The 21,545-nt window shown below is 39.3% G+C and overlaps 1 protein-coding gene across 7 annotated transcripts in view; it reads left to right on the forward strand.

Annotated features, from left to right (window-relative positions):
* ASPH (aspartate beta-hydroxylase) overlaps positions 1 to 21,545 on the forward strand; it is a 221,978-nt gene that overhangs the window by 124,756 nt on the left and 75,677 nt on the right. The window lies entirely within an intron of this gene.

Genomic DNA, 21,545 nt, shown 5'->3' on the forward strand with positions numbered 1-21,545 from the left:
ACAACAAAAAAAGCTAAATGCTTATGGGGTTTATTATAAAACTCCATAGTGCCATTTATTTCCATGGATGCTTTAAATTGCAGGGGTAAAATAATGTATTCAGCAAGGAAGCAACTTCTTGCTTCCTCCCGTGAGTCTGCTTGATTGTGCTGTTGGTATCTCATTCTTTAATTAAACTTGTCCAAAGATAGGATCAGCTAAAGTGTTTACCGTATAAATAGTTTTTGTTCCCAGTGTGCAAGTTTAAAACCCTGATAAAAAGAGTTTGCCATCTGTTAAAAACCAAAACATGTGGTGTGCTGTGGCATAAAAATAAAGTGCACATTATTCATAAAAAGAATCACAACACAACACATATCATTTGGGCTGACAGTCATCTGTGCCATTTTAGAATGTTCCCCACCTTCTCTCTAAGTGACGGTGGGATCGGTAGTGCGTTGGGTTAAAAAGAAAATGAAAAGCTATCAAAAATTAACGTGTAGCGTATATTATTATTCATGAAAGTGGATTTATCTGAATGTGAGTTTTATTCATAAGACATGGTAATTTTTTTCTTTGATCGCTTCAAATGCAATTCTCAGAATTGTATGTTCAAGTCTTTTTTTTTTCTAACTTAAAATTTAACCATTTAATTTAGTCGGGAACTTAACTCTCTCCCTGCGTTGGCAACCCCTCAGCTCTGTGAAATCTTCTCCTCCTCCTGAAATCACTCCTGTTTCTGCTCTTTGCCTTTCTACTTACCCATACTCCTGACAAGAGGAACTTCCTAAAACACGGGTTATTTGCTGTCACTCCTTAAAACCATCGGTAATGTCACATTGCCTGTGGAACAGAGTCTAAATCCCTCAGAATGTTGTGCAAGAAATTGCATAGTCTGGCGCCCAGCTCCTTACACAGTCTGCATCTTCACTATTCCTAATCCACGACCCAGTGCAATTCTGCCTGAATTTTCAGTCCTGAGCTTGCCTCTTCCACATTCCCATCTTTACAGTTTTCTCTTTCTTTGGAAGGTTTTTGCCTGCCTCTGCCTCATCCCAAATTAGATCTGGGCTTTAAAACTCAGCTCAGACCCCAGGTAATTCTTACCTTATTGTTCCAGTTAGAAGTAATGTCTTGCTTCTTTACGTTTCCAGAGTATTTTATGATTCTCATTTTGCCTTTTTCTTTTTTTTTTTTTTTTACATTTATTTATTTTTGAGAGAGACAGACAGAGCTCAAGTTGGGGAGGGGGAGATAGAGAGAGGGAGACACAGAATCCGAAGCAGGCTCCAGGCTCCGAGCTGTCAGCCCAGAGCCCGACGCGGGGCTCGAACTCACAAACTGTGAGGTCATGACCTGAGCCGAAGTGAGACGCTTAACCAACTGAGCCACCCAGGTGCCCCTGCCTGATAATTTTTAACCTTCTATTCTAGTCATTAATTGATTCCTCCTTCCCCCACCCCTTCTAAGATCTAAATTATTTAAGGCTAGAGATTTGTCTTAGTCCCTTCGAGCTGCTATAACAAAAATGCCACAATCTGGGTGGCTTAGCAGAAATTTATTTTTCACAGTTCTAGAGGTGGGGGTGTTTAAGATCAAAGCGTTGGCAGATTTGGTATCTGGTTCATGGACGGTGTCTTCTCACTGAGTCCTCACATGGTGGAAGGGAGTAGGGAGCTCTGTGGGGTCTCTTTTATAAAGCACTAATCCCCTTCATGAACTCTGCCCTCATGAACTAGTCACCTCCCAAAGGCCACACCTCTTAATACCATCACCTTGGGGGTTAGGGTTTCAACCTACAAATTTGAAGGGAAAACATATTTAATCTGTAGCAGTACTGTGTTCTGTTCATCTTTGTATCCCCTATGCTGACCAGCATAATATTTTGTCAGGTACTCCATAAATGTTTTTCAAAATGATTTGAAAACTCATGTACACATTCCTCTAGAAAATCCAGAATAACCAAATTCATGCAGTAGAGAAATTTAGATGAATAGATTTAGATCAGAATAGATTTGTCAGATGCTAGATTGGATTTTTATTCTATGGAGCTATTGGACAATAGTTACGAATGTCCAGAAACATTCTTGGCACTCTTTTGTTCAGTGTTTCTTATTGGACCATTAATATCTCATAAGATCTCATGGGAAGTTTTGACTCATTTGTTTGAGACAAAACCAATTACAGTCTTTGGGTCTTGTTTGGATCCCCTTTCAGAATAATAAACTCTAATAATATGAGTTCATAAGATAGCAAAATATAAATACTGACTCTCCCATGAAATTATATTCAGGAATTATTGTTAATTTCTTTTTAGATATGATTATACTATTGTGGTTGTGTTTGTGTATGTTTATTATAATAGCTTTCTTGTGATTTAGTTCACATAGATAAAATTCACCTAAAGCCTACAGTTTGATAAGTCTCGACATATATGCAGCCATGAAACCCTCAAGATCACATCCAATGGTACCAGAAGTTTCCTCTTGCCCTTCTGTGATCCCTCCTGTATACTCGCCTTATGCCCCTTCCCTCCCCATCCGCTAAGGTCCCTTCATCTCCGTGCTGTTTACATTTCCTAGAAGTTTATATAAATGGAATCATACAGTATGTGCCCTTTTTCTGTGTCTGGCTTCTTTCATTCAACAATTATTTTGACATTCATCCATGGTATAGTGTGTATAACAGTATCCATTTTATTGATGTAATAATTTTCTTATCTGTTCACCTGTTGATGGACCTTTGGCTTGTTTCCAGTTTGGGGCTATTTATTACAAATAAATTTTCTGTGAACATTCACGTACAAGTCATTTTGTGAACACATGCTTTCATTTCCCTTGGGTCATAAGTGGAGTGGTGGGATGGTTTGGTAACTGTATGTTTACCTTTCTAAGAAATTCTCGAACTGTTTTCCAAGTGGATGTACGGTTGATTTTACATTCTCACCAGCAACGTGAAAGAATTCCAGTTCTCCCACTCACCTACCAACACTTGGTATGGTCAGTCTTTTTAATTTTAACCATTCTAATAGGTGTGTAGTGATATCTCAGTTGAGTGTTAATGTGTATTTCCCTAGTGACAAACAAATGGTGTGGAGCATCTTTTCACGAACTTAATTCTCATTCTCATCTCTTTGGTGAAATGTTTGCTCCAATCTTTTGCCCACTCCCAACTTTGTATTGTGTTGTCTGTTTTGTTATTCCTTGATTGTTGATAGTTATTTATATACTATTTTTATAGCAGTTTTATCACATTTATGACTTGCAGGTGTTTTCTTCCAACCTCTGGGTTGTCTTTTCGTTTTCTTAATAGTAGCTGTTGAAGATATTTAAAATTTTTATGAAGTCCAATTTATGAATTTGTCCTTTTCTGGATGGTGCTCTTGGAGTCATGCCTAAGAGATCTTTGCCTAATCCAAGATCACCAGGATTTTCTCATATCATTTTTCCTAGAAGTATTATGGTTTTAGGTTTTATATTTAGGTTTGTGTTCCATTGAATTAACTTTTGTTTATGGTAAAGGCATAAATGCCAGTCCATTTTCAAAATATGGTCATTTAATTATGTTGGCAGAATTCGCTAGAAATATTATTTATTTCCTCTCAATTTTCTTTATGGTTTTGTTGAAAAGTCCATGTATGTATGGGTCTCTTTCTGGACTCTGTTCAGTCCCATGGATCTGTTTCTCTCTACAGGAATGCCACACTGCCTTGATTACTATAGCTGTATAAGTCTTGAAATCACAGGATTTGTCAAAAAAATACTGGAGGAATAAAGTCTTCAAACTTTGTTCTTTTTCTCAGTTGTGTTTTGGTTATGGTGGAGGTCCTTTGTATTTCCATGTGAATTTTAGAATTAGTTTGTCGTCTTCTACCAAATGAAGAAGGCTATTGAGATTTTGTTCTCCCATAGAATCTATATATTTATTTGGGGGAAATTGATGTCTATACTATGTAGAGTTTTGCTAATCTGTTAACATGGTATGTCTCTCCATTTAAAGTCTTATAAAATTTCCTTCTGCATTGTTTTACAGTTTTCACGTACGGATCTACTTTTGTCAGATTTATCCTTAAGTATATCGTATTTTTGGATGTGATTACAAGTGGTATTACTTTATAACTTCAATTTTCTGTTGTTTGTTACTAGTCTATGGGGAAAAAATGATTTTTCTATATTGATCTTGTATCCTGGAGTCTGGCTAAACTGACTGAGATGTTCCAGTAGCTTTCTTGTAGTTTATATCAGATTTTCTACAAAGATATTTATGTCATCTCTTTATTTAAGACTGTTTTATTGCTTTGTTTCCAAACAGGATGCTTTTTCTTGCTTGATTCGGTGGCTGGAATCTCCAGTACAATGTTGAACAGTTATGTTAGTAGATATCTTTATCTTGTTCCTGATCTTAGGAGGAAAAAAAATTAGTCTTTTATCAATAAGTAGATGTCAGCTGTAGATTTTTCATAGTTGCTGTTTATCAGATTGAGAAAGTTTCCATCTATTTCTACATTGTTAAGAGTTTTTATCAGGCATGAGTTTTGGATTCAGACACATTCTGTGTTTAATGAAATGATCATATGGTTTTTTGGTTTTGTTTTATTTGTTTGTTACAATAGAGGTTACATTGATTGATTTTCATATGTTAAGCCAAATATGTATATTCCTGAGCTAAATTTCATGATGCATTATCCTTTAAATATGTTTTTGGGTTTAATTTGTGAAATTTTGTTTAGAAGCTTTTACATCCGTGCTCATGAGGAAAATCAATAGTTTTTGTTTTTTTTTTTTTTTTTTTTTTTTTTCATGTAATGTCTTTGCCTGATTTGGGTTTTGTAATAATGCTGACCTCAATAGAATGAGTTGGGTAGCAATTCCTCCTTTTCAAGAAATTATGTAATATATATTATTTCTTCCTTAAATGTTTGGTGGAATTTACCAGTGAAAATGACTCGGCCTCGAGTTTTCTCTATGGGAAAATTTTTAATTACAAATTCAATTTCTTTGAATGATACAGGATATTCAAGTTATTTATTTCTCTTTGAGTAACCTTTAGTAGTTTGTGTCTTTCAGGAATTGTGTGTATTTCATCTAAAATGTTGAATTAATTGGCAAAACTTTGTTCATAATATTCTCTTATTATCTTTTAATAATTGTAGAATCTGTAGCGATCCACCTGACTCATTCCTGATACTCATTTCCTCAATTCCTCATTGGTTATTTATGGGTTTTTTGCTGTCTTTTTTAATCAGTCTGGCTGTGGTTTAATCGGTTTATCTTTTCTCAAAATCAGCTTTAATTTTATTGACTTTCTTATATTTCTGCTTTGTAAGCTATTGATATCTGCTCTGAGCTTTACTGTTTCCTTTGTTCTATACTTCAGGTTTAATTTGCTCTCCTTTTTCTAGTTTCTTTAAGGTGGAAGCTTGGAAAATGCTCTATGTGCACTTGCAAAAATGTGTATTCCCTGTTGTTGGAGGGGAGTGTTCTAGAAATATCAGTTAAGTCAGGTTGTTTCATACTCTTATTGAAATCTATATCCTTGCTGACATTCTCTCTACTTGTTCTGTTAGTTATTGGATGAGCACTATGAAAATCTGTGATGGACTAACAGATTTTTCTACTCTTTTCAGAGTTCTGTTTTGGGGTCATGGATTTTGAAGATTATTATATTCTTCTAATGAATTGACTCCTTTTTCGTTATGGAATAACCTTATTTGTCAGTCATAATATTCTTTGAACTCAAATCTACTTGGATTTAATATAGGCACTCCAGCGCTTTTTTTTTTGGTATTATTAAAAGGGTGTGCCATTTTCCTTCCATTGGCTTTTAACTTGTTTGTGTTTTTGTATTGGAAGTGCATTTTTTATAGTCAGCACATAGTTGGGTTGTACTTTTTCATTCAAGCTGGACTTCTTTGGCTTTTAATTGGAATATTTATATTTAATTTAATTTAAATTTAATGTATTGGCTTGATTAGGTTAAATCTATTTCTCACTGTATGTTTTCTATCTGTCACATCTATTTGTGCCATTTTTCTCTTTCTCTACCTTCTTTTGGAGCAAATGAATAATTTTTATGATTCCATTTTATCTGTTTTGTTGGGTTATTAGCTGTAACTATTTCTTTAGTCTTTGTTTTAGGGTCCATAGCATATATCCTTAACTTGTCAGTCTGCCTTTAAGTAATATTATACTACTTCACATATACTATAAGAAACTTTACAATATATGCTTCCACTTCTCCCTTCTAAATTTGTGCTATTGTTGTCATACATTTCACCTTTATTTTAAAACCTACCCTACATTGTTACTGTTTTTGCTTAACCAATTATTTTATTTAAAACAATTATCTTTTAAAGAGATTTAAGTAACAAGAAAGAAAACATAGTGTAAGCCATGCAGTTACCATTTCAGTCCTTTCTTTTTGTGTGTACATCTACATTCCTATCTATTACCATTTGCCCTCTGTTTGAAGGATGTCATTTAACATATGTTGTAGTATAGGCCAGTTGGTAATGAATTCTTTCAGTTTTTATAAGTCTGAAAAGCCTTTATTTCACCCTTGTTTTGAGGGATATTTTTGCTGGGTATAGAATTCTCAGTTGACTTTTTTTTCTGTGAGTACAGTTGACCCTCGAACAATGCAGGGGTTAGGGGCACTGAGCCCCCTGCACAGTCAAAATGCACTATAACTTTTGACTCCTCGAAAACTGCACTACTAATAGCCTAGTCAGAGCCTTACTGGTAGCAAGCAGTTGACTAGCACATCTTTTGTATGTTATATATATTATATATGGTATTCTTACAGTAAAATAAGCTAAAGAAAAGAAAATTTTATTAAGAAAATCATAAGGGAGACCCTGGGTGTCTCAGTCAACTGAGCATCCAGCTTCGGCTCAGGTCACCTCACGTCCCTGGGTTTGAGCCCTCCACCAAGCTCTGCCACTCTGCCAACAGCTCAGAGCCTGAAGCCTGCTTTGAATTCTGTGTCTCCCTCTCTCTCTGCCACTCTCCTGCTCAATCTCTGTCTCTCTCTGTCTCTCAAAAACAAAAACATTAAAAATTGTAAAAAAAAAAAAAAAAAAAAAAAGAAAGAAAATCATAAGAAATCATAAGGAAGATAAAATACATTTACAGCACTATATTCTAAAAAAAAAACAAGTATAAGTGAACCCACACAATTCAAACCCATGTTGTTAAAGGGTCAACTGTACTTTAAAAAGTACAATTCTCTTTTCCCTTCCATTTTTTCTAATAAGAAGTTTGCTATCATCCTTATTTTTTTGTTCCATATATGTAGCATGTCTGTTCTCCCCTGTCTACATAAAAGGTTTTCTTTTTATCACTGGTTTTGAGAAATTTGATTCCTCTCTCTCAGGAATTACTACCCTTCATTGTCCAGTATAAAGTAATTGCAAACCTTTGTTTCATATATGATAAGGAAATTTTTAAGAACTTGATTTTGTTTTAATATATGCATTTGAAGTTAGTATTTGGAGATAATATCCCCTTCTTCTTTATTGCTATTTCTACTACATCTGTTTCAGAAAGGCAATGGCTTTATTTTTCAATATATTGAATTATAGGTTTATGATTCTGTTACTGATCCATATTCATGTTTGTCTGTAATGAAAAGTCTATCAGTTAAACATGTATTTTCTGTTTGTTAAAATATTAGAAATATTTTTAAATTTTAAACATTTAAATATATTTAAAAATTAAATATTTTAAATATTTTTAAAATTTTATAATTTGAAATTATAAATCTGTCACCCGACTTTTCTGCTATTCCCCAGTAAGCTCAACTATTTCTCATTCCCTGGAGACCCAGATCTTTACAGTTGGATTGCTTATTGAAAGTTTGTGGCTATCTTATGTTTATCCCCACTCCTACAAACCAAGATTAATAAATTCTCTGATATCAGGTTTTCATTTTCTTCACATAGGGAGGAATTCTCAAAGCACTCTTGGGATTTCTTTTATTACAGTGATCGAATGATATTTAAAGATTTCCACTTGGATTTGGTGACATTTCACCTACTGTCAAAAAATATGAATCAGGTGTAAGTAGTGTCTTAAAAGGTATAATAATCATAGCCAGCCAATATTAATGCTGACAGACACCAAGCAAACATACGTTGACATCTGATAATCAAAAAAATAAGGTAGCATTAGAAACTTAGCTTCCAAATATCCTAAGTTATTCATTCATATATATGTACTAATATTTAGCTATATCTGTGATGTTACAGAATAGAATTACGTATAACTATTTATTTATTTATTTATTTATTTATTTATTGTATAGATCCTTATCTCCTCACCTTTGCAATACCCACTTCCCCAAGATTCTTACTAGATGGTACTTGGGAATGCCTATTTTGTTTCAAGTTCCCTTGGTGATACTGATGTACAGCCAGGCTTGGAAATTATTGCTTTATTTAACATTACTGGGAAATCAATATTTCATAGAAACATTATTAAATGGCTTAAATTACCTTTAAGAACCATTAAACAAAAATTTAAAAATTTGGTAGATACCTTTCTAAAATACTTTTTATGCATCTCTGCCTTCTAAAATTGTGCGCTGCAGGGCGCCTGGGTGGCTCAGTCAGTTAAACATCCAACTTCAGCTCAGGTCATGATCTCACAGTCCGTGAGTTCAAGCCCCACATCGGGCTCTGTGCTGTCAGTTCAGAGCCTGGAGCCTGCTTCGGATTCTGTGTCTCCCTCTCTCTCTGTCCCTCCCCCACTCATGCTCTGTCTCTCTATCAAAAAATGAATAAATGTTAAAAAAAACTTTAAACGGTGTGCTGCACTTAATTTAACTTTCTTTGGTGATTGGAGACTATGATGCCCATTTTAATAAACATCAGTTGCTGTGAAGTGATGCCGTTTGGCACTTGTTTACCCCTACGCAGTTTGGCCCATGTTGAAATGGGCTAATTTCTGTTGGTTTTTGTTTCTTACTTCAGTCTGTCAGCTTTTACTTTTTGCTGCTGCTGGTGTGTCTAAGTCAAACACTCGTTCTAATGTATTACTTAAAAGTGAGTTAAGGGCTTACCCAGAAGAGCAGGATCGCTAGAATTGTATCTAAAATAAGATTTGGGGAAGGTGGCTGACCTCTCATGGAACAGTGCACATGGAGATAAATTCATAATGTCTGAAGCAGCTGTCGGTAAGCCTGTGCACTGCCTTGGCACCGAAGGGGTTTCTTTTATGTATAGAAAACACATCACTTAGCGTTTCTGAAATTTCTAATCTAACATATGGGGTCACATCTGTTAAAGGATTATTAGTCTAGAAAGGGAGTGATGTATAATTTATTAAAACAACTCTATGGGGAGATAGCAGACTACATTTAATAAACTGGAATACTTGCTGGCTCCATTGAATGCTCCCAGTGGAATCCCACATCATTTCAATAGAGGGGGCAGACGAAAACAATTGGCCTTTATATAATGTTTACTGTGTTGTATTACTTAGTGTCTCTCAGCTGAAAAATATTTATGTTAACTGTTAGGTTTAAGCTCTGACTATTGAACTCCTGCGGCTACATAGTTGATATTTATTTACTTCTGAGGAGAACAGGGGTCCGTTATTCCTTAGCTGTAGGAGGCGAAAGGGTGGACCATTCTTCTTCCCTCCAATCTGCAGTGAAGGCCGGCAGGTAAGAGTTGTTGCCCGGATTGGCCTCTTCTCCCAGGACCATAGACCTACAAGGTAGACAGTATTAGAGGAAGCAGGCTCAGAGGGGGTTCCTTTCTGGATCAAACACATTAATCTTCCTCTCTCACAGTGATAATACAATGATTCCTGCCAGAAGCACTTCCATGGCTGTCTGCTGATTGGGCTTCTCAACAGCAAATAACATGACTCTCTCTTGATATGAAAGCAGGTTTATTTCAGACCCCACTGTGAAGCAAAGCAATAGAATACTGTAAGGGTGGAGAAGTTTTCCCTTCTTCCCTTTTAGGTTCTTTGTGTGGTCTAATAATGAAATGGGCATAGGAGAGACTAACAGAAAAAAAGTTTAATAACGTGTACTTTCTGTATCCATGGGTTAGACCCTGGAAAACTGAGTAACTCTCCAAAATGACTGAAGCCATCACCCTAAATACCATCTGCAGCTAAAGGTGAAAGGTGGTGGGGCTGGGGAGTCGGTCATGGGAGCTTAGCAGGAAAACCCGATAAACGAGTATCAGGTTGTTATGCAGACTTAAGTTTTGGGCTTTCTCCATTGGTAAGAGTTTCTGTACATTGAGTCATCCCTCCTTCCTGGTACGGAAGGATACCCTTAAAGACAGAGAGGGAGACACCCTTCAAAATGGCTATCTCCCTTAAAATGGGAATGTCTCTTACAAAAGGGTAACTTCTACTCAATTCTCGGAGCTTCTCTTGTGTCTACACTTTCTTAAAAATAACCAGCTTAAAATAAACGACATGCCAAAGAGGCATATCAGGGGGTGGGGGGTGGAGGGTGGGGTGGCAAAATTTGCTCCCCTAAAATATCTTGCTCAATTCACACTTCTAAAAGAAAGAGAAAGAACTGTGCGCCCCTGTCGTCCTGCCCTGCCTGAGCCTTGGAGGAACACTGGTACATGAGCAAATGCGGGCTTGCTTTCCCTATACCCAGCAGAAGGAATCCCATCAAAAATCTTAGTACTGGATTCTTCCAAGTCTTGAATATTTTGCTCTATTGTTTCCTTCTTTTTCATCATTTGCCTTGATCTATAGATTTGCCATAATGTCAGACAAATTTAGAGACTTTTTTTCTTACATTGAAATCTAGCATTGATTTTAAAAAGGAAAGGAAACCGGGGCACTTGGGTGGCTCAGTCGGTTAAGCATCTGACTCTTGATTTTGGCCCAGATCATGGTCCCATGGTTTGTGGGATCGAGCCCCGTGTCAGGCTCCATTTTGTGAGCACAGTACCTGCTTGGGGTGCTGTCTTTCCCTCTATCTCTGCCCCTTCCCTGCTGTCTCTCTCTTAAAATAAATAAGCTTAAAAAAAAAAAAAGAAAAGAAAAATTAACTTCCAATTCTAATACAGGAAGATTAAAATATGTCTTAGGTTAACTGTTAATTAACATGAATAATATTGCAATAGTGTATTACATGATTATTTTAGCTTCAGGCTGCTTTTCAGAGAGAGAGCATGTTTTCCTTCAATGTCTTATTTTAGTCTTACTCTTCCGTCCCTTAAAATATTTTTGCTTTTTAGATTATTTCTCATCATATTCCACCTTTGGATACCTATTACAAAAAGCAGTCTTTTCATATTTTGTGTGATTCTGCTTGGAGACGCATGGCAGGGTCCAGGGAACAAGGGAAGTATAGTGTGTCCCCATAGGTCCTTAGTCCTTTGTTGACTCAGAAAAGGCAAACTGGATACAGATATAGTGTGGCAAAGTTATTAGGTGCCCAAAATCTGTCAGGGAAATGGTTGACTCTGTTAGGCCCAGAATTCGTGATCCCCGAATACCGCCAGGGAGCCGAGTCCGATGTAAAAGCAAAAGAGCCTTTATTCGAGCTAGCTGGAGCTCAATCCCCTACCTGCACGACACAGTGGTGAGATACCGGGGAGAGAGAGTGAGTTTCAGAAGGACAAAGGTTTTATTGGGGCCTAGGGGCAGTTGGTGAGGTAATGGCTGTGGCCTCAGCCGATTGGCTGGGGAAGGGTCGGAGTCCCGTTAGGCAGGTGAGCGGGAGGTTACTCAAGGGGAGGAGGCGTGGTCAAGGTGAAGGACACAGAACAAGATGGAGTCGGCCTTAGGCCCGCCCTTTCAGACTCTAGAGCAAATCTGGTATCTTAAAAACAAATAAATGAATAAAAATAATTCCTAAAACCATTTGCTAATAAGGTGTTGGGGATGAGCAAAGTTTCCTCTCTCCAAAGTTCTTCCAGTTAGAATTAAATTGATGTGAGACAAGATTAACAGGGGAAAATATCATTTAGTGTTGCACAGGCAGGGCGTACACAGACATAAAACTCCCAAGGACAGTCTGGCAACATGAGGCTTACATGACATTCGGAGCTAAGAAGCTAATAACCACCCCCCCCCCCCCAAGGTAGAGGTCTGGGGATACAATGAGAAGGAAGGCCATTTGTCAGAAGGTAAGAGGAGCTGTTTGAGAAGCAAAGGCTGCCCTATTATGCAAATAGCTTTCTTAGGTAAAAAGGAATCTCTTAGTAGCTCTCTTGCTGATGCAGGCTTTCCTTTTCAATGTAAATTTGGGCAGTTGAGGGAGGGGTAAAGTCCTTTTCCTGAATCCACTGGGTTTTGATTCCTTTTAACTCAAAATAATCTTGCCAAAGTGGCCCATCTTGGAGTGGCCTTCCCTTGGCCCCTACAAAGATATATTCATACACATATCCCATATAATTAAAGAACAGAATTTTAAGAGACAAGAAAATAAAGTATTATTATAGATGGGAGTCATGAGTAACATTGATATTGATGTTTTATGCTCCTTTATGGTTGGTAGATGAGGGTTAGATATTATCCCAATTTCATGGAAGCAAAATTAAGCAAGTCACTGAAGAAAGGCAAAATTGAGGCTCAAACTCTGGCCCCCAGACTCTATACACTGTGATTACCCTACCAAGCCTTGGTGTCTGTGCATAATGTATAAACCCTGGATCTTCGAGACACAAAAGGAAAATTACTGTGGTTATTTACCTTTATCCCTCAAGACAGGTAGTACAAAGGTCAACTTATTCCTTTATACAATGTAGGGGCCAAGAGCAAGCTGCCCCAAAGTGGGCCACTTTTGCATGAAGATTATTTTGCACCGAAGACAGTTTAGATCTTATGAACTCAAGACATACTTCTGCTTTTAACTACATAGAAGAATCTAAATTGGGGGTCTTTCTCAGAATAAGAGTTATTACCAGAAGTAAACTTGATCTGAGTGATCCATCCGTATGGCAGGTCAAACATCTAATGACCAAATATTTGCTCTTCTCATGATTGCCTTGTGAACTGCATTCCATCCTGTGAAGTCTCAGACTTCTACCCACTACTTCTTAGTTCAGGATGACATATATATCTCATTTTGCCTCACTGTCTTTGGAATTTCCATATCTGTGTAGATGCCTTGTACGTGTGAAATTAAATTTGATTTTCTCCTGTTAATCTGTTTCATGCCATTTGATTCTTCATCCAACTAGAAGGACCTTGAAAGGAACAGGAATTTTTCCTGTCTGACAACAACATGATACTTACACTAACATTTAATTCTACTCTGTCATCACTCTCAAAACCCTTAGAAACACCCTAGTTTCTTAACTTTTGGGCCAGATGCTAGAGATACAGCACAATGGTCAAAAGCATAGACATTGCAGCCGAGATAACCCCAAGATCCAACCTTGGGTTCTGCTGTTTACAGTTTGCACAGCCTGGGTGAGTCACATATGTCAAGCAGAGTAAGTGCTCAGTAAATGTCAACTATTATCAGCAAACAATTTTATAAGGCATTACGCAATGACTCAGAACATAAAAACAAGATGCTTTGTGAACTTATATTCTACTAAAATTAGCTGAATTTTGCAGTCTAAGAACTTACTGATTAGTTGTGTTAGGTTGGAAGAATTTTCTCTGTCCTTCACGGTCCTTCTAGCCAGAATAAGAATCAAATTTGGCATGAGGCAGATTAACAGGAGAAAATCAAATTTAATTTTGTACCAATGGGGGATCCATACAGACATGGAAACTGTGGACAGTCAGTAGGTCATTTTGAACTAAGGAGAAGCGGGTAGGGATCTGGGACTTCCAAGGGAAGGAATGCAATTCAGGAGAAGATGAAAAAGAGTAAATGTTTGGTAAACAAATGTTTGCCACTTGAAACAATGGGACATACAGAACTTTGATCAAACAGGCCTTGCTAGGTTCCTCCCTGTCTACTTGCCTACTTCATATCATGACATAGTTAGTTATCTATGGGGGTAGCTCTCTTCCTGGAGCAGGTCCTCTAACCAAATTCTTTACAGCAGCTGTCAGGGAGGTACAGAGCTTTTCCTGAATCTTCTGGGCTTTGATGGCTTTTTGTTTGAAGAAGTCTTCATGCCAAAGTGGCCCATCTTGGGGCAGCTTGCCCTTGGCCCCTGCAGTTGTGCTAGTATTCTGCCATTTGTGTTCTAAATTGCTGAATATACCGAAAAATAAGGATGGAATGAGACATGAGAATTAAGTGTCAGTGTTCTCTATACTTTTTCAGGGAGGATTGGCTTGCGTATATACCTTTTTCTTTGTCTTATCTTTTTCCTCTGTCCCCTCCACTATTGTCCATTGATGCTTTCTGGATTAGACCTTCTTTTTTAAAGCAAGCTACTCTCAGTTCTCTTCTGGGTTGCTTATGGTTTGCTGATTTTTTTTTTAATAGTTGATATGCCTAAGTTACAGACTGACATTGTCCTACCCCCTTCCAGAATGTCTTGATTCATTCATGCTTACATATGTCTGGAAACATTTGTCAAGGACTTTCTCTGTAGGACAAGCCATGGGCTAAATGCTGGAAATAAGTTGCAAGTAAATTCTTTACTCACACGAATTAACAATCCAGCAAGGGTTGGGGAGTCTTGGTAGGAAGAGAGAGGGGGTGAGCGTGCACAAGCTAAATATACAACCAACTAAACACAGCCTGAAAAGTTTACTATTTCTAGAAACAAAATGCTATAAGAGCACAGAAGAGAAGGATTTTTTTTTTGCATGATGAAGTCTTCGATGACTAAATAGAGGAATGGCATTTAAACTAGGTCTTAAAGGTTGAAGTGCAGAGTATTCCTTGGTAGAAATAGAGGGAAGTATTTTCCAGACAAAGAAAATACCATGAGAAGAGTCACAGAGGTGTCGAAGTTCATGCCATATTTGAGAGGCTATATAAAGGAAATCTAAAACGCTTTATGGTACAGAACAGGAGAGGAAAACAGAAACCAGGGGACAGTTTGCAAAAGGCAGTAAACTTGGTTCAAGGAAACACAACTGTGAAATAGCTCAAGATGGACATTATTTCCCTTGAACAAATGAAGCATTTGGGGGGTTTTGACTTAGCGGGAGAAATTCTCGTTTTTTTTTCTCCCTGTGTCTCAGAGTTCAGTTAATTGAAGGTCCTTAATTAGCATACAAAATTGTATCAAAAGCAAAATGGAAGCCCAGGGCAGGAGCAGATACCATGGCCTTCAGTGCAAGTAAGACACATGGCATCTGGAATCCCTTGTCCAGGTCGGGGTAGGGAGTTACGGTTGTATACTTTGTGTCTTGCATATTTTCAAAAGCCCAATTCTTGCTGTGCCAGTGCCATTTTTTTTTTTTTTAATTTTTTTGATGTTTTTATTTTATTTTTGAGACAGAGAGAGACAGAGCATGAGCTGGGGAGGGGCAGAGAAATAGAGACAGAATCCAAAGCAGGCTCCAGGCTCCGAGCTGTCAGCACAGAGCCCGACGTGGGGCTTAAACTCACAGACCGTGAGATCATGACCTGAGCTGAAGTCAGACGCTTAACCGACTGAGCCACCCAGGCACCCCCCCACTGCCATTTTACAGTTGGGGTGTACATCCTCTCTCAACAAAACTTATACTCCCTAAACATGCACTTTGGGCCTCTGCTGGTTCTTAAAGCAGGCTCAGCATCACTAAGGCTAGATCCTCAAATGTGGGAAGAGAGCAAGTCAGTGCCCAGAGTCCCTGAATGATATCTCTGCCTTCAGCCTCCCATAATAAGAGCATTCACATAGGTGGTACCAAATGCTACCATCCAAACAGAAGGAGATGCTTGGCCTTTTGCTTCCAAGAAAAATAACTCATGATGAAGGTCCAAGTCCCCAGTTGTAAATGAATTACAAAACAGATCCTCTTTCCTCTGCCCAGAATAATGCTGCCACTACCTGGGTATACTTGAATTCTAAGTTTCCCCAGGAAAATTTCTCTTTTGCCTCCCAAATAGATTAGCACCACTCCCGATCCATCCTTAAACTCATTCCTCTGAAGGTTAATTATCCATTTACATCCTTCTTCTCAATACGACAGTGGCCTCCTTGAGAAGATTTCTGTTGAATTCCCAGCACCTAGCAACAGTCCTTGGAACACAGTGGGATTTTAACAAATAGTTGGAAGAATGAACCAGTCAGTGAAGAAAGTTGGTCCAGAGACCTCGGGCTCTGTCCATTGTGTTCAAACACTGAAGAACTACATTTTGATGTAGTTCAAGAGTAGTCAAAAATTCCTTGATGTTGTTTTGTTTGTTTTTAAAGAGTAGAATGCTTTGAGGGTGGAATGAACACTAAGAAAGGGGTGAGCAATCAGGATTAAAAAAAGTAGCTGGGTATTAAACAGGAAGAATATATAGATGTCACCAAAGGCCTCATTAGGTCTGGAGGAGCATTTTTTCCTTCTCCTTTTCCTTTTCTTTCTTTCTTTCTTTCTTTCTTTCTTTCTTTCTTTCTTTCTTTTTTTTTTTTTTACAAGGAGAAGCCTCTGAATTATGGTTGAGTTTGCATTACCTCCCAATAGATTCATGGCAAGGAGGGGGCTCAAAATCAGATTCAATTTTATTTTTACTTTTACAAGTATTATATTTTCATGTCCAAATGCTTTTCATACTGTTGTACATAAAGTAAGAATCCTTACTGAGAATCACTTAGATTGTCTCTTCCTTGTAACGTTTTCATGAAGGCCATGTTGAGACATAATTTACACGTGGTTAGGTCCAAACCATATATATCCCAGTGTGCAGGGATGAGTTTTGACATATGTATAGACGTCTAGATACAGTCCATCCACCACAGTTAAGATACACAATGCTGTAACCCCCAAATTCTCTCGTACCCTTTGCAATCAACCCTTTTACCCATTCCCAGCCTCTGGAATCACTTACCTGTTTTCTTTCCTCGCAGTTTTCCCTTTTCCAAAATGCTGTATAAAGGGAATCATCCAGCCAGTAGCCATTTGAATTTGGCCTCTTTTCCTTAACGTGATACACTTGAGGTGCAATTTGCATATTATGGCTTACTATGGAGCAGTAGTCCGTTGTATCACTATGCCACAGATGGTCCACTCCCAGGTGGATGGACATTTGGTTTTCTGTACTCTTCGGCTGTTCTGAGCAATGGTGCAGTGAACATACACATACAAGGCTTTGTGTGGACATATGTTTGCATTTCTCTTGGCTAGGTAACCAGGATCAGGAGTGCTAACATGATATTCTCAGGAACTTCACTTTTTATGTTGTATGTTCAGGGATCCATGGGTGTATTTAAACAGTGGAAGACTGTTTAAATATCCTTGGGACAGAAATATCCTTGGGACAGTGTAGAGCATGGAGACAGACTGGAAACAGGGAGACTGGCTAGGAAATTGTTGCTTTTCTGCCTACCATGTGGAGACATTGCCATTTCCATCACTCTGTTTTAATGGAGTAGTTTTAGAACACAAATCTAATACAAAGGTTCTGTGTCTGTTTTTCTTGGTGGTCAAATTCTACCCAGGCACCATAATATAAAAACATCATCATTTGTGGGCCAAGTAGAAATGAAAAGGGAATCAACATTAATTTTTATGTAATCTGAGGGCTTTTTTCATACTCTTTATTATTCTTTTATTTTTCTTCTTTTCTTCTTTTTTCTTACCATTTCAGCCATGGCATGGCAGGGGAACTAAGAATTTGAAATGCAACTGAAATGCACTTTTTTCTTTCTTAGTGCTTTTGGAAGAAGATAAAATACTTGCAATGGCCGTGATTATTTTTACACAAAGTTTAATATAGCATAAATAGCTTCCTTCCAAACCGTTTGTTTTTAAATCCGTGTTCAACAAAATTCACAATTCATTCCAGTACCTTCTAGGTCTACTCTGAAAGATTAACTTGATTTCAATCAACTGAAAATTAAAAGCACGGGATTTCCGGGGCATCTGGGTGGTTCATTTCGTTAAGCGTCTGTCTTAAGCTCAGGTCATGATCTCATGGTCTGTGAGTTCAAGCCCCGCGTCGGGCTCTGTGCTGATGGCTCGGAGCCTGGAGCCTGCTTCGGATTCTGTGTCTCCCTCTCTCTCTGACCCTCCCCCATTCATGCTCTCTCTCTGTCTCGAAAATAAATAAACATTAAAAAAATTTTTTTTTAAGCACAGGATTTCCAAGTTCAAAGAGACCTGAGCACAACCAGCCCAAGTGACTCATTGGTAGATGAGAGAACATTGAGGCCAAAAGCACCTGACAGCCTGGTTCCATCACTGACCACGAGTGCTCCTTGTCGTTTCTGTGGCTTGGCTCTGTGCCTCCCCATCACAAGAAGGAGGAGATCTGTCTGTGTTTTTGAGAGTCGGGAAAATTGCCTTAGACTTCTCATACATTTAAAAATAAAAATAGCCATGATGGGATGAGACTTGAATTTCAAAGAGAGGCGAAATAGGAACTATTACATTTGAAGATACGTGAAAAGAAATATGTTAAGGTTTTTAATATTTTGTCTATTTTTTTGTGATAATATTGAAATATTTTGACATTGAGATACTTACAGCTTAGCTGTTTAACAAGCATATTATGTTGGATGTCCTGAGCTGGCAGTAGTTTATTTTTCTTCTTCTAGATAAGCCTCGTGTTAACTTTATAAAACGGGAGACAGAGGTGGGAAAACCAGTGACGCCAGCAATAATATACTCTAGTCGGGTACACCCTGGGCTTTCTTGGTCCCACTGGCATTCTGCCAACAGACACTTCTGCAAAACCAAAATGAACAATTGAGAGACGTGAGTCAGTGCTGAGACGACAAGATAGTAGCTCACCACCGTGAATTCTCATCTCGGTCACACGTCAGTTTATTTTCCATATCCTTAGCACACATGCTAACGTATAGTGACACACAGCTGGAAATGCCCTTTATTCCCTATTTTGTCCGTCTCTGCTTTAGCCGCTTATATTTTTTAACACTAGGGGTCCTGATGGGGAGCCTGCGTGGCTCAGTCAGTGAAGCGTCCGACTTCGGCTCAGGTCATGATCTCACCATTTGTGAGTTCGAGCCCCGCATCGGGCTCTGTGCTGACAGCTCGGAGTCTGGAGCTTGTTTCAGATTCTGTGTCTCCCTCTCTCTCTCTCTCTCTCTCTGTCCCTCTCCCACTCTCTCTTCCTCTCTCTCTCCCTCAAAAATAAAATAAATGTTTAAAAAAATTATTTAAAAAACCAATAGGGGTCCTGAGGGTTCAGGGAGGGGGAAGAGAAAGATGGAATAAACAAATAAAAGAGCATAACATTTTTTTTTTAATGCGTAAGGAATGAAATAAAGGAAAGATGATCAGAGTGTCAGCTTTTTTGCTGATGAAGCCTGAATTGAAGGATGGGCAGGATGAGCAGGAACAATGGGTTTATTAGTAATACACCCCAGAATTAGACATAACTGCCCACTTCCGGCAGCATGGAACAGGCCTGGTTCCCCCACGTGGTTGGCTCAGATGTGCCCTTGGGAGGAAGAGAAGGGATGGGACTGAGTCACCCAAGTTTGTCATATCCCCCAACCCAGTGAGCAGATAAGTCACACCATCTCCCCTGTGGGGAGAGGCAAGAGGCTACGAGGCTTTAGGAAGTGTCCTTCCCTTTGGAAACCATTTGAGTGGAAACCATCCTTCCCATGTGGATGAGCGAGGGGAGGCGTCAAGGGACTAACCCTTTTGGAACCTCAGTGACATGCCTGTGAAGTTAAATTCCCTATGGGTGGGAGGTCGAGAGGATACAAGGAGATATACGTAAAGCACCCAGTGTGGAGGCCAGCCCAGAGTGAATGCTAAAAATAAAACAGTAGCGATTCCATTCAGTCTTTCTTTGGACAAATCCACACGTTCCTCCTTTGCCGTTTTATTTGCCACCTCTAGCCGGTTTTGTGGTTTGGACAACCAGATGGATACGGCGCTATCCTCTGAAAGAGGGCAGACGTGACAAGAACAGATTAGTGAGCAACAGTGCCTTCGATTTCTTATGTGCTGAGCTTGAGACATCAGTGTCACAAATCACAGGCACGTGGATTTGTGATTTTTGTACTGCCAAAGAGGGGCGGCGCCTGGGTGGCTTAGGCAGCTGAGCGTCTGGCTCTTGATTTCAGCTCAGGTCGTGATCTCGCAGTTCATGAGATGGAGCCCCAGGTCAGGCTCTGCGCTGACGGTGTGGAGCTTGCTTGGGGTTCTCTCTCTCCCTCTCTCTCTCTGCCGTTCCCCTGCTCATGCTCTCTCTCTCTCGCTATCTCTCAACATAAATAAATAAACATGAAAAAAATTTAAAAAAAAAAAGAAACTTAAACTAGTTAATTTGTAGTTCCATTTGGAAATTAAACTGTTAAAGAAAGCCCAGTACAGGGCTGAAGACTGACCCTGAAGACAGCATCCCAGGGACCAGCAGGGGGCAGGAGCCAGAGAGGAGCTGGGGGGGAAATGCAGAGTCCAGAGAAGCACGAGGAAAACTAGGAAGACGGACAACACAGAACAAAGTCAAGGAGAGGGATCGTTTCAGGAAGGAGGGAAGAATCAGCCGTGCCAGGTGCTGAAAGAAGTCAGGAGAAAAAGGAACAAAAGGATTGGCAGAGAAGGCCGTAGGCATTACTGGCTGTCAGATATGGAGCACCTTAATGCATGCCAGGCACTGTGCTGTAGGTTCATGTGCAATTTTGACTTAATTCTCAGAAACAATATCCCCATTTTACAGATTAGGGAAGTAAGAGCCAGAAAAGTTTTGGTACCAGCTTGGCTCAGGTCACAGAGCACGGAAATCACAGAGTTGGGACTCAGACCCCCTGCCTTCTGACTCTTAACCGCTGAGCTCCCCTTCCTTCCAGAAGACTTGCTTTTGCCCTGTGTTGGGTGAGGAAACCAGAGCACTGTGAGTTGAGGGGGCCATGAGTGAGGGGTGAGGAAGAAAGGATGGCAAGTAGACGAGGGTAGCCCGACGTTTGTCCTGGCTGGTGTTGGTTTGCTTTAAGACGATGAAGACTTCAGCATTGTTAAGTGACAAGAGATGCTTGGAATAGAGCCAGCGAGTGAGGAGACAACTAGAAGGTGCAGAAGGCCGAGGACAGGTGTGTGTGCGCGGAGGGGCGGGATCTTAAAAAGGAGAGCCCCTCCTCTTCTGTGACAGGAGAGAGGCAATTGGATGTGTAGGTTCAGTGTCAGAACATTAGAGACGTTCTCTTCTGTCCTCATTTCCTCATTCTGTCTCCTCCCCCTATCCCACTACCAACCCCCTTCTCTATCTGGAACATCCCACTTACCCTTCAAGGTCCCACCCTCGTCACTCTCCTGAGCCCACAGGACGGTCTGCCGTAGGCTTCCAGGGACCATGCGGCCTCCATCCACCCCACAGGCACCGCCAGGTGTGCACCAGCAGGACTCGTCCCCCTCCTGCTGGATGTGACTTTATGCTAAGTGAGCATGAATCAATTTAGTCTGCATCTAAGACATGGTGCCTTGTCTTGATCTCAGGGTTGTGAGTTCAAGCCCGCATTGGGCTCCACGCTGGGCACAAAGTTTAAAAAAAAAAAATCTTAAAATAGTACAAGTCATATAGGAGAAGGGCCATGAAAGAGAGAGATGCAG

This window comes from Panthera uncia, chromosome F2 (assembly GCF_023721935.1).
Source record: "Panthera uncia isolate 11264 chromosome F2, Puncia_PCG_1.0, whole genome shotgun sequence".
Taxonomy (NCBI): Eukaryota; Metazoa; Chordata; class Mammalia; order Carnivora; family Felidae; genus Panthera; species Panthera uncia.